General features: G+C 39.7%; 1 protein-coding gene across 1 annotated transcript in view; it reads right to left on the reverse strand.

Annotated features, from left to right (window-relative positions):
• LOC138754106 (phosphatidylethanolamine-binding protein 4) overlaps nucleotides 1–11,865 on the reverse strand; it is a 328,885-nt gene extending 317,020 nt beyond the window's left edge. Inside the window, exon 1 of the mRNA XM_069917930.1 lies at nucleotides 11,833–11,865. The gene's annotated coding sequence lies outside the window, so the exon portion shown is untranslated. The remainder of the gene's footprint in view (nucleotides 1–11,832) is intronic.
• Nucleotides 11,866–12,723: the final 858 nt, after the last annotated feature.

The following is a 12,723-nucleotide window of genomic DNA, read 5'->3' on the forward strand; positions in this document are numbered from 1 at the left end:
ATCCTGATGAAAGGTCATCAGCCTGAAAAGTTAACCCTGTTCTTCCCTCCATAGATGCTGCATCGATTTCTGAGTTCTTTTAACAGTGTGTGTTTTATTCCATTCACTGCCAGCAAGGTCGTGTTTGGATATTTCCATTGGAAATTGGAGCACGAGTGGTGGAGTTGGAAGTTGAGGCAGATGCTTTCTGAGATAGAAAAATTCTGAAATAGTTTCTCAACAAATTACAATTTTTTAAGTAAGTTCAAACCATATAAAGTCCTCTATTTACATTCCAAGCCCTTTGAAGCCAATGTATTCATGCTGAGGGATTCATAAAATTTTAAATGACAGTCCTTATAAAGCTCTGTCACTGTTTTTTACTACTCAGTGCAAATACTTTGTGTTTCTCTTTCACGTTTGATATTATGAGATATTGAGATTTTCAATAGTTCAGTTTATTGTTGTTTCTTCATGTCTGATCATTTTCCTTGCTTCATTTCTACACTCACGTTCTCACCTCTTTAAAAACACTAGACTCATTTTCGACAGACAATTCTCCAGGCACTGTGTATTTCTTTTTTTCTCACCTTGAGGTCACATAAGATGATTATGTCAAGAGAAGGGACAGAAATTGCTGTTCCTTTTAACCTAATTGCTTGACCAAGTCATTTCATGTAAACATGGATTGGCTAACTGGCATTAATCCAACGACAAAGGTAGCACCAATTATATCTGTAAGGTTCTAAATGAGTGTGAGAAGAGCTAATATTGCATCATCTGTCTTAAATAGGCTGCCTCTTATTTTTAAACTATCACCCCAAGTTCAAAATTCTTCTGTAAGAGGAAGCCTCCTTAATACATCCAATCTGTCAGTCCCCTGAGGGTCAATCAAATCCCTCTAAATTCAAGAGGGGACAAGTTTTCTTCAAGAGACAATTCATTCATTCTGGATACCAGTCTAAATCACCTTCTCTGAACTGCTTCCAATGCATTAACACCATTCTTTAAATGAGATCAATACTGCATGTATCCAAATGTAGTCTCCCCATTGGTGTTCATTTTCAGCTCTTAACTGCAGATGTCAAACATTGATATTTTTAGTCCCTTTAGTCGTGACTTTATGACTAATGCTACCAAATTATAATCAAAAAATTCCAGTTGGTAATTTAAGTAGATGAATATTTAAAGTGTCTTTCCAACATATTTCTGTCTCTGGTCATAAGCAGAATTCAGTGTCCAAGTAAACAAGATAGACTGATGTCAGATTAGAGCCCAAAACATTGCCTTCCATGGATGCTGCCTGACCTGCTGAGTTGCTCCAGCCATTTGTGTTTTTGCTCCAGTGTCCAAATATGCTTTTTCATGGATACTCACTTACCTTTTGAAATTGAAGTTAAAAAAATTACGTGAAGAGCCAGAGGTGAACCAAATGAAAGTGAAGGCTTGATAGAGACTGTCACTGAAGGCAGACTAGGAAGTCAGATGTACAGCAATGTATCACAAGCCATGAAGAGCTGATGTGGACCATGTGTTAGATGGTAAACATGGGTAAAAATTAAAACATTGGTCAGACAAAACTCGATCGAGTCCACCAGATGACAGGTAGAGAGATGATTTTTGATCTTTCATATGGTTTCTTCCAAGTTCCCAACTAAGAGAAGGGAATCCATGTTACAGTTGATTACACTGAACAACAATTTTTTCCAGACAGTTTGCTTGCTGACAATAAATTGGGGATTATGATAGACAATTTCAAGATGATCACAACAATAATTTCAGATTTACTGGATCACGTAGGAAGTTGGGGAAACATTAAATTAACTTTGATTGAATTTAGCATGTTTAATTGCATAATGATGCTGACACATTGCCTTAGTTCAACTGACCTAAAAATGTTTTGCCCTTGATTTTCATTTGTACACAGCATCTGATACCTCTCATGTCAGTGTCCAACAATAGTCAGCCAGCATTGATGGATTCCAGAGCCCTGATACCACTTTTTCATGGTTGCAATGTCTTGGCGAAACCTTTCACCATGTTCGTCACTGACTGAACCAAGATCAGCAGGGAAGAAGTCCAAATGCGAATACAGAAAATAAATTTTCTTTGACATGTTGTGCTTCATGGTTTTGTACTCAGAATATGACAGGAAATCACAAAAAAAATGTTATTCCTAAAAAAAATGGTGCATGATATGAAAATTTTAAGGTAATTTTTGTGATCAACAGCCCAAAATCCATAAAACACACCAAAATGTGTTTGTGAACAAAAATCTTCATTGGCAGTGTTATTTGCTTGACCTGTAGATGCACTATCTGGTTTTTTTGCCTCATTCCTTTCAATCCATCATAGAATTTGCAATGCAACTCCACTGATAGCCACAAACACTAACCACAGAAATGTTATATTTCTCTCAGGTAACACCAATGCTTTCTATTTTTATTAGCAATTTGTGTTCTCTGAAAGAAAGTCTACTTGTTTTCCAGCATGTACAGTACTTTAGATAGAAAATGAACTACATTAACTCACCTGCCATTTTCCCCCCCTTTGTTGTTTCCTTTTGGATTGAGCTCAGATGGGTAAGATTAAAAACTGTGCTTTGTTATTTGGCTTCTTGTAACAAATTTCAGGACACTTTCTATAGTTTTTGTCTCTGTTGATACTTCTTTAAATGCTGAGGACTGCTTTTTTTTGCAATATTTTACTGTTTGTCATCGGAGGATGGCATGTGGCTAAACACTGAGTTCACAGCAACATGAAACTGAATTTTACCAAGTCATCAATTTCTTCAGTATGGAAAGGACTGAGGAAAACCTTCATGGCACACGAGAAATACAACAAGGATGTGTTTATGTAATTCTAAACATGATACGCAAAGCTTTCTTCCATATTCTTTGAGTTAGATAACTTGCATTCTTCTTTAGATTGTGATAAGGGTTGGAGTCCGGAAGGTTGGGGTGTGCAGTTTGAGCTGAGCTTTTAAGTCCATACCTAACCATAACCCCTGCATTTTCCTCCCAAGTTTGTCCTCATATTTTCACACGATTCTGCTTTTATTAAACAGTAGATACTGCTAAGTTTGTTACTTTGCACTAAAATGCTTATTTCAGTTTTTAAAATGCCAACCGTGCAAACTTCTGGTTTATTTATCATGTGAAGCCTTGAATTTATATCTTCATTGACATCTAGAGATCAACCAACCAGATAATTTCACTTCATTTTGAGAGAAATTTAAATGTTCAGTAAATAGCCATCACAAATGAACCACAGTGTTACTGCATCCAATTAATATTACCATTAATGTATTTTTTTCAACCACCACAATGCACTTATTTTCAACAATGGAAATTTGGTCCTTTGATCAAGTTATCTTCTGGCAAGTTAGCAATAGAAATCATGCAAAGATAAGTGTTCTGCCAACTGGACAGAATTTGTGTATTTCCATCTAATTAAATATTGACAGTTATTTAAAGAAGCACGATGTCTATTTGTTTTTGGAGCAATGGAAGAAATTGTGAAAGATGGGTAGTTAACAATCATAAATAATAAAGCCCAAAACTAAAGTTGCAAGGTTTATCCATGAATCTGTGGGTTGCAAAACTCACTGATTCATAGTAGGGTGGCACGGTTAGTGTAGTGGTTAATGCAACACTATTACAAGTACCAGCCACACGAATTCAAATCTGGCATTGTCTGTAGAGTTTTTATGTTCTCCCCATGTCTGCATGGGTTTTCCCTGGGTGCTCCAGTTTCCTCTGATGTTCGAAAGACATACAAGGTTGGTAGAGTGTATTTGAACAGTGCGGGCTCGTGGGCTGGATGTGCCTGCAACTGTGCTGTATCTCTAAATTTTATAATTTAAATTAAAAATGATCTCACATCATGCTGGAAGAAGCTATTTCCCAGCCTTGCAGTCCTGATTTTGATGCTCTTGTATCTACTTCTTGATGAAGTGGATGGGTCAAAGATACTGTGTCTGAATGGAAAGGGCCTCTATAATTCTTTGAGCCCTATTTAAGCAATTCTTGCAGTGAATGTCATCAATAGAGGAAACAGAGACCCCAGTAAACTTCTCGGCCATTTTGATGATCCTCTGTATTGACTTCCAGTCCGATGCTTGGCAGCTGCACCCGTCCACACAATGATGCAGCCGGACAAGAAACTCAATTGTGCTTCTGTAAAATGTTGTCAAGATGGGGTCGGTAGCCTTGCCCTCCTCAACCTCCTTCAAAAGTGTAGGTGCTACTATGCCTTCCTCACAGATGAGAAGGTGTGCATCCAAGGTAGTTCATCCTTTATGTGCTCTCCACTCATCTCTTATTTCAATATTACCCCTACTGTGTACTCACTTTCTTTTCTGATCTCCTTTCTAATCCTGAACACTCTGTCCTCAGCAGACACCTCTGCCTCATTTCATCTGAATCTATCTTTATCTCAAATCCATTTCATTTGCCAGGATTCTTCACCCCAACCTATGAACCCTTTCTCCTATGTTCAGAATTTGCTATCAACCTAGACTCCTTCCTCTGGCTTCTTACCCACTTTAGATTTATTGATCACTGACCCTCAATGTGATATTGACCATACCAATATTTTTTACTGGCCCTCCTCTCTCCAACCTGCCCTATGTTGATCATGCTACACTCATCAAGTCTGCTGATAAGGAGAGCGCTGCAATTGTTAGGCAAACTGACAACTATCTTGTATAAGTTGAAGACCTGCTCTTTAACATCTCTTCATACCTTCCTCTAAACCAGGGGTGGCCAACCTTTTAATTTTAAATTTTGACCTACAGCACAGTAACAGGCCATTTCACCCCACGAGTACATACCGGGAGTGTAGATTAATTGGGTGGCAGGGACTTGTGGGCCGAAATGGCCTGTTACTGTGCTGTAGGTCCAAATCAAAAATTAAAAGGTTGGCCACTCCTGCTCTAGATATCACAGTCATGACCATATTTCTTCAAGTGATCTTCTCTTGTCAGTATCGAGCTTCATAGTCCCACAGCCATGCAATACTTCCTTTTACCTTCACCCCAGGACCACAATCAAGACTCTCCTGGTAAACCCATTTTTTTGTTGAAGGAACTTTCTTCCTATGTTCTTTTCCCCTTTTGCCCTGTACCTTCCTATTTACATTTGTGACACTTCTGATGCCTTCTCCCACTTTGACATTTTCCAGTTTCCTGGTCCCATGCAGCCTATTTTCATTCCTCTTTCTGACCGTTCAATCAGGACTAGGATAACTCTTCCTTGAGCAAAGCCCAACCACTCCTTCCCCACCAAACTCCTTTATCACCTGCCTGAACTTGTTTACTCAGTGAACAATTTCTCTATAACTCCACTCACTTTCTCCAAATCAAGTTTGTAACTCTTGGAATCTGCATGGAACACTCCTTGCTTCATTCCTACTCAAGGTCTCTCCTTCATGGTACACTGCTGTTTTAAATTCATCCTGCATGAATGTTCACATAACCTACCTTAGGCTCTTCCTTCCCTTCCTCATTATCCCCATTTCAGGAAATACCAACAAGAAATTCCCATGACAACTGCATACACCCACAGGTATAATAATTCCTCCTAATTTCCTATGAGTGCACATGTACATTGTATATGACAATAAACACATTATTTGACCATTCAGGCACATGAAACTCTACCAGCATCCTCTCCAGGACATTGCCTGTTGGAGCATAACCAGGAAATCTGCATTGTGTAAAATAAACTAATCCCGTTAACCTTTTCTCTTCTGCCAATTAATTCTAGCTTTAGAATCAAGGGAAGATTTCAAGAGGAAGTTTAATAAGTTTCTTTGCAAAGGAATTAAAGAATGACTTGGTTCTCTTCAAGGCATTTGATTGTGTTATCAATTATAGTCACTGATCTGACAATTCACTGTAAAAGATGGAATTTCCCAATCTGCCTAATCAGGTTGCAAACATGCGTCTTGGGATGAAACAAAGGAAGATATTTTAACTTTGCAGAATAAATCTTCATATTTCCTGTGTTTAATACTACAGCACTGTTGCATCCATTATCTCTTTCAGCTCAATGACAAACAAACCTGCATGATTCTCTTTTGTTGTTCTTGTCACGGTGGTGTAAACTCCTTCCATCATTCTCTCTCTCACCATCTCACTCCCTTTACCTCTGAGAGGACGCACACAACTTCCAATATTTATATCATCAGTTTAGTTGACAGGTGTACATTGCCACAGGCCAAAGCTGCCATCATTTATTTCCTTGTAGGAACTTAAAACAAGCAAACTCAATAACAATACATCTCAATTACAAGGCAACATATTGCACCACCACGACTCAAATTTATAAAGCTCATTGAATTGTATCAGATCATCTGGTGGCCACTAAATGAAGTCATGGTTCCTGCCTCTTCCTGAGAAAATCATTTCCAGAAACAATAATTGAAAATGATGCAGACTGCCTTTGACTTGAGCTTATAACATCTGATTTCTCATTCTTGCAATTCAGCCATGGGACAGTAGGTACTCTGCCTGTATTCAAATGAGACCATCTTATGAGAGTTCCACAAACGTTTTATAAGGGAGTCTCGTACAAGAGAGGAATCCAGTACAGATTGATGGGTGCCCATTTAAAACAGGAATTTCTTTAGCCAGAGAGTGGTGAAGCTCTGGAATTTGCTACCATGGGTGGCTTTGGGTATATTTAAGGCCGAGATTGCTCAGTTTCTGAATAGTTGGAATATCAAACGTTATGGGGAGGAGGCTGGGGAGTGGGGCTTTGGGAGAATAGTTCAACTCAATGGAATGGTGGAGTGGGCTTGATATGCCAAATGGCCTACTTCTGCACCTATATGTTAAGGTCTTGTGGTGACACCAGCTGCCTGAGGATATCAAACCCATGTTTGCTGACTTTATGCAAGATGTCAATATTGACCTTTTGGTTTTGTAGTTCTTGTTAAATTATTATATGAAATTCACCATCTTCTTCCAAAGCTTCTCATTGCACACACATATGGAACTGCCTTTGCTTGTTTCCACTCTTGATTAAACATTTGAAAGGAAAGTTATCAGCAATGCTTTCTCATCTTGCCTTTTGTGAGATCTTACAGTTCTCTCTCTGGAGATGTAGGGCCACATAGCTTACTGAGACTGATGAATTTTATTGATTTAATCTTTTCCACTTGTATAAGTTGGGTTGGGTTTTATTGAGTCAAGATGTCCACAATTGGAACTTTAGCTTCTTTTTACCTCTCAAATAATTTGTAGAGAGGATGGAACCTTTTTCACTTCATGAGGCATTGCAGGAGGGAAATGAAAGTCCCCTTTGCTTCCTTCTGTTAAGACACTCATATATTGATTAAAAACACCCTTGTTTTCCTCCAGTCAAATAAAGAGATAATTCATATGGAGACATGTTTAAACCAATTGTACAGAATAATTGTCTCACCACTCCCAGTGCTATAGTTCAAATATGCATGTTTTAACGTGCAGAATCAGTATTGTAAGCTTGAGTGAATCACTGAACACTATATATGGTGTGACTATGGCAGTGATATTATGGGAATGTAGGGGTGTTAGTGAGGGGTAGCATCTCTGGTGGGGGAACATGTTGCATCATTTTCAGGGCTGTTTGTCCCCCTTTGGTCTCCACCTGGCACTCAGCTCTCACATGTGGCTCCCCGTAGCTGTTTGCAGGTGATAGCAGCACACCCTGGGCAACTGCTTCGACAAGCCAGCTAAACCAGGTGAGGGTAGTTGACGGATCCCAAACCCACGGTGACATAGGGAGATGTCTATACCAGCATGTGAAGACAGACTCTGGTAGACTGAGCAGATGAGACCAATGAAAGTCAAGAAGGTGAGTCAATGTCAAGAAGTCAAGTCAATGAATGGTCAAGAAGGTGGTCTCTGCAAGCATCGTGGAATGCAAAGAGCATAAGACACAGAAGATGTCCAGTCATCTTGACTTTTGTCTTCCCTCTGGATCCAGATGAGAAATGGGGAGAGAGAGAGAGTGAGGCTGACGCTGTGCAACTCTCCCTCATTTTAATCCAAATCATGCGTTAATCTTAATGCCACCACCTAATGGTGTTGAGGTCTTTATTGATGACAATGGATAAACATCATGGGATTGTATAGTTTGTCTAATCATGAATGTATGAATTTAAAGGAGGCTGCACAGATTAAAATGGGAAATGTGGCAGTGGTTTAACAAGCTCAGATTGCCGACTTTGGGAAAGGAATCAGAGGTGAGAAAATTTAAATTCCTGAGAGTCACTATCTCAGAGTAACTTTCCTAGACCCATCATTCCAATGCCATCTTGAAGAAAGCACGTCAGCACCTCTATTTCCTCAGGAGTTTTCAGCTGTTCATCAGAAACCTTGGTAAACCTACAGAGGTGTAGTAGAAAGTATGCTGACTGGCTACATCATGGCCTGGTATGGGGACACTAATACCTCTGAATGGAAAGCCCTGCAAAAGTTAGTGGACAGCCCAGTGCAAAACTCTCCCACCATCAAGAAGATCAATATGGAATGCTGCCATCGGAGAGCAGCAGCAATCATCAAAATTTATACCAGCCAGGACATGCTCTGTTCTCACTACTGCCATCAGAAAAGAGCTATAGGTGTCATAGAACTCGTACCACTAGGTTCAGGAACGGTTCCTATCCCTCAACCATTCAAGTGCCTTATCGTTCATCATGGGCGATCATGACTCTCCATCCATCATGGTCTCTGATCCTCCAAATTGCAGCTGTTGCCTCCCCTGTTTCTAACCAGGATTCAAGCTTCAGACTCCTAAACAACAGACTCAAAAAGAAACTCAATCACGGATTCTTTGCTCATTATTTATCACTAAAGTTATTTTCTGCATTGCACAGTTTGTTTACATTTCTTTCTTCTGTGTATCTATCTTTTTCTTCAGTACAGTTCACAGTTACCAATAAGTAGAAATCCTGCCTGGCCCACAGGAAAAAGAATGTTAGGGTTGTATGTGATGTTAAGCATGTACTCTGACAATAAATCTAAATTTTGAACTTTGGTTACAAAGTAAAATTGCTACCATTTGCAATAAAAACTTGAGGATTCGCAAATCTCCCAGTAAGGACTTGGAGTGTAAACAAGTGGAGACCTAGGATTGCATCATCTTAGGTAAACAGAAGGTCAGACTGTAATGGTAGAGTGCTAGTGATCTTCCTAACCACTAGAGGGAATCGAGGACTAGTTAGAGCTCAGAATCAGAATTTATTGTTGTGAACAATTCATGAAATTCGGTGTTTTGAGGCAGCATTATAGTCCATTCTCAACATTCATTCACCAACATCGAAGTACTCGAGCTGGCAGAATCCGCAAGCATCGAATCCACACTGCTGAAGACCCAACTGTGCTGGGTAGGTCACGTCTCCAGAATGGAGGACCATCGCCTTCCCAAGATCGTGTTATATGGCGAGCTCTCCACTGGCCACCGAGACAGAGGTGCACCAAAGAAGAGGTACAAGGACTGCTTAAAGAAATCTCTTGGTGCCTGCCACATTGACCACTGCCAGTGGGCTGATATCGCCTCCAACCGTGCATCTTGGAGCCTCACAGTTCGGCGGGCTGCAACCTCCTTTGAAGAAGACTGCAGAGCCCACCTCACTGACAAAAGACAAAGGAGGAAAACCCAACACCCAACCCCAACCAACCAATTTTCCCTTGCAACCGCTGCAACCGTGCCTGCCTGTCCCGCATCGGACTTGTCAGTCACCAACGAGCCTGCAGCAGACGTGGACATACCCCTCCATAAATCTTCATCCCCGAAGCCAAGCCAAAGAATAGTGCAATCATTCATATTATAACCAAATTATGACATTACTAATAAAAAAAATTGAATTATAGTGCATGAAAAGTAAGGTCGTTTCTTTGGTTCATTGATTATTGAGGAATCTGATGGCAGCGGGGAAGAAGCTGTCCTTGTGTCGCTGAGTGCTCATCTTTAGGCCCCTTAACTATTTTCCCAATGGTAGCAGAGTGAAGAGGGCATGGCCTGAGTGGTGAGGGTCTGATTTTCCTTCTGGGAAAGCTCCAACTAGATGGCATTAACATAGTCATCTCTGGTTTCTTGCTAGCCTACTCTCTGTTCTCCCTCCCTTCCCATTCCCTCTGTCTTCTTTCCTCCAGCACTCCACCTCCTTCCCTCTCCATTCACAAAGCCATCCCTCTTCTTCCACTGTTTGATGGTGGGCCCTCCCACCCTTATCCACCTATTACCTCCTGCCTGTGGGGCTGTGCTCCTCTTCCTGCCACTCCCCCAATCATTTTGTTTGGGTACTGGCCTACATTTTCTCGTACCTTGATGAGGGACTCAAGCCCAAAACATTGGTTATGTATTTTTATCTTTGCTACATAAAGTACACGGGTTGGCCTGCTGAGTTTCCCCACCAGTGTGTTTTTATTTCGGGTTGGAAACCTTCATCAAGACTGATCAAGCAATGCCAACCCTATTTTCTGGAAGATAGTAAGGAGCAATACACACGTGGATCACTTTATCTTCTTTTGCACTAATCTGTTTATTTATTTATTAATGTAATTTATTGTGATTTTACACCTGTAAAGCAGCCACAAGACAATTCTGTTTCTGAGGATGGAGATCGAGAATCTGGTTGTGTGTTGCCCCCAAGTACAATTTGCCCTCAACATCAGCAAGGAGCTTATTGTTGAAAAAACATTAAAAACAATGCTAGACAAACTCAACAGAGTGCCAGTCTAATTTCTGAACAAACAACAGACCTCAAGTGCAATTTCAACCAGTCGTCAACAGTGGTGAGAACTGTGTTGATGTACCTCATTCAAACTTTTTTATTCCTTCTTTTGTTTTTTTGCATCTTAATTAAACATACAGCACACTAACAGACCCTTCTGGCCCATGAGCCCATGCCCCCCAAATACACCATACATTTTTGAAGGGTGGGAGGAAACTAGAGCACCCAGAGGAAATCCAAGGAAATTCAGGGAGACTCCTTGCAGACTGTACCGGATTTGAACCCAGGTTGCTGGCGCTGTAATTGCATTGTGCTAACCACTACACTAATCATTGCCTGATTCATTCCTGTAAAATCGATATCATTCTTTTTAGACCAGCAATTATTTCCATTCTTACTTCCACTTGTGATGGTGAACTGTTATCTTTAAATGTGCTCTATTGAATTGTTCCCATTGTGCTAATAGGGAGTCCAGGTCTTATCAGCTTCAGTAGTGAAGGAAGAGCAATACCTTTCTGTCAATGGATTTGTAAATGTTGTCCCAGGTTTAGAGCTCAGTAGGGTTGGGAGATTCTGTAGAATTCATCTTGATAAGCTACTGCCGCACATCTTGATGTCGCACGCAACTGAATCCATGTTGGGCTGGTGATTTAAAAAATGGATGTTTCTGACTTCATGTAAGTATTTTCTTATGGTGTAAATTCACTATTTTATCCATGCCATCAGCACGAACCAGAAGCAGAAAAAGCTAATAACCAAGATAGCCATTTCTTCTAGGGAAAAAAATAATATTTTAAATCCTGTAGCCCTGATGTATTTTTTATTGATTTGATGAAACATTTTAAAAGTATTCATGAATGACAGCAGTGAGCATGACTGATAAATAATATTGTGTGCAAAGGACGCTGAGAATATCGAAGAATGACACTGACCTGAAAAGAGAAAATTAACGATGCTATTTGGTAATTAGTTTCCAATCATATTTAACTGAATTAATTCTGAAAGTTTGAACATAGTTACTTCATTAATATATTATGCATTTTCCATAAGCAACAATATAATTGATTGGATGCATCAGATTCCAGAACCAGTGACTGCAATAATTGTATACTTTTCAGTTCCACTTACCACTGTGCATGTACCTGCAGAATTCTTTGTCGAGGTCAAACATTCAATGACGTGTGCTCACATGCTCTGATTTAAATTTATAGTCGGCTATTTCAGCACCATTAACTATTTGACTGCTGTAATCCTGCGAAATGTTTTGAAAAGTTCTGACTTTACAAGCATGCTTGTAATAATTTACAATTATAACCTGTTGTGAAATTTCACACATTTTGCAGGTGCCAATATATACAAAAAGCAGATCTCATTATCTGATACAGTTTCAATGCAATACAATACAATAATAGCATGCAAGCCATTGCCTCCTGCATATTAAAGCCAAGGATTATGCTAGTTAAATACTATTTTCATATTTAAAAACTAATCTATGTGACATTTTAATAAAAGTGCTGCCTAAATGTCTATATTCATGCCAAAATATGCTGCTGTTCTCAAAAATGCTGCTGTGCCATTGTTGCTCGATGTTGTGGTAAGAGTGCTGCATAATGGCTATTTGGTGTTCCTTCTTTTTTGAAAGTAGCTCGTTTCTCAAGAAACTTGAGCAAACTGGTTCTTCAGACACATTTACTGGTACTTTTAATGCCAATGGAAATAACTTCTCATCATGCATCACAGGTTCTCCAAAATACTTTATATATTTGCGACATTCCAACAGAGACCACACTGTAAGGTTTGGGGAAATGTAATTGCCCACTTTTATGAATATAATACATTGCACGTAACAATATTTTATAATAAATACATCTTTAAAAATACACAGACATATAATACAGACACTGGGTGACTCTTGGGGACTCTCTTTTGCTTCACTCTCTCTAACTGTTAGTCTGACCGTAAGACTAAGAGGTGGTTAGGCAATTCACTGGTGGCAAATCTGTCTGCCTTGCAGCAGGG

This window comes from Narcine bancroftii, chromosome 2, assembly GCF_036971445.1.
Source record: "Narcine bancroftii isolate sNarBan1 chromosome 2, sNarBan1.hap1, whole genome shotgun sequence".
In the NCBI taxonomy this organism is placed as follows: domain Eukaryota; kingdom Metazoa; phylum Chordata; class Chondrichthyes; order Torpediniformes; family Narcinidae; genus Narcine; species Narcine bancroftii.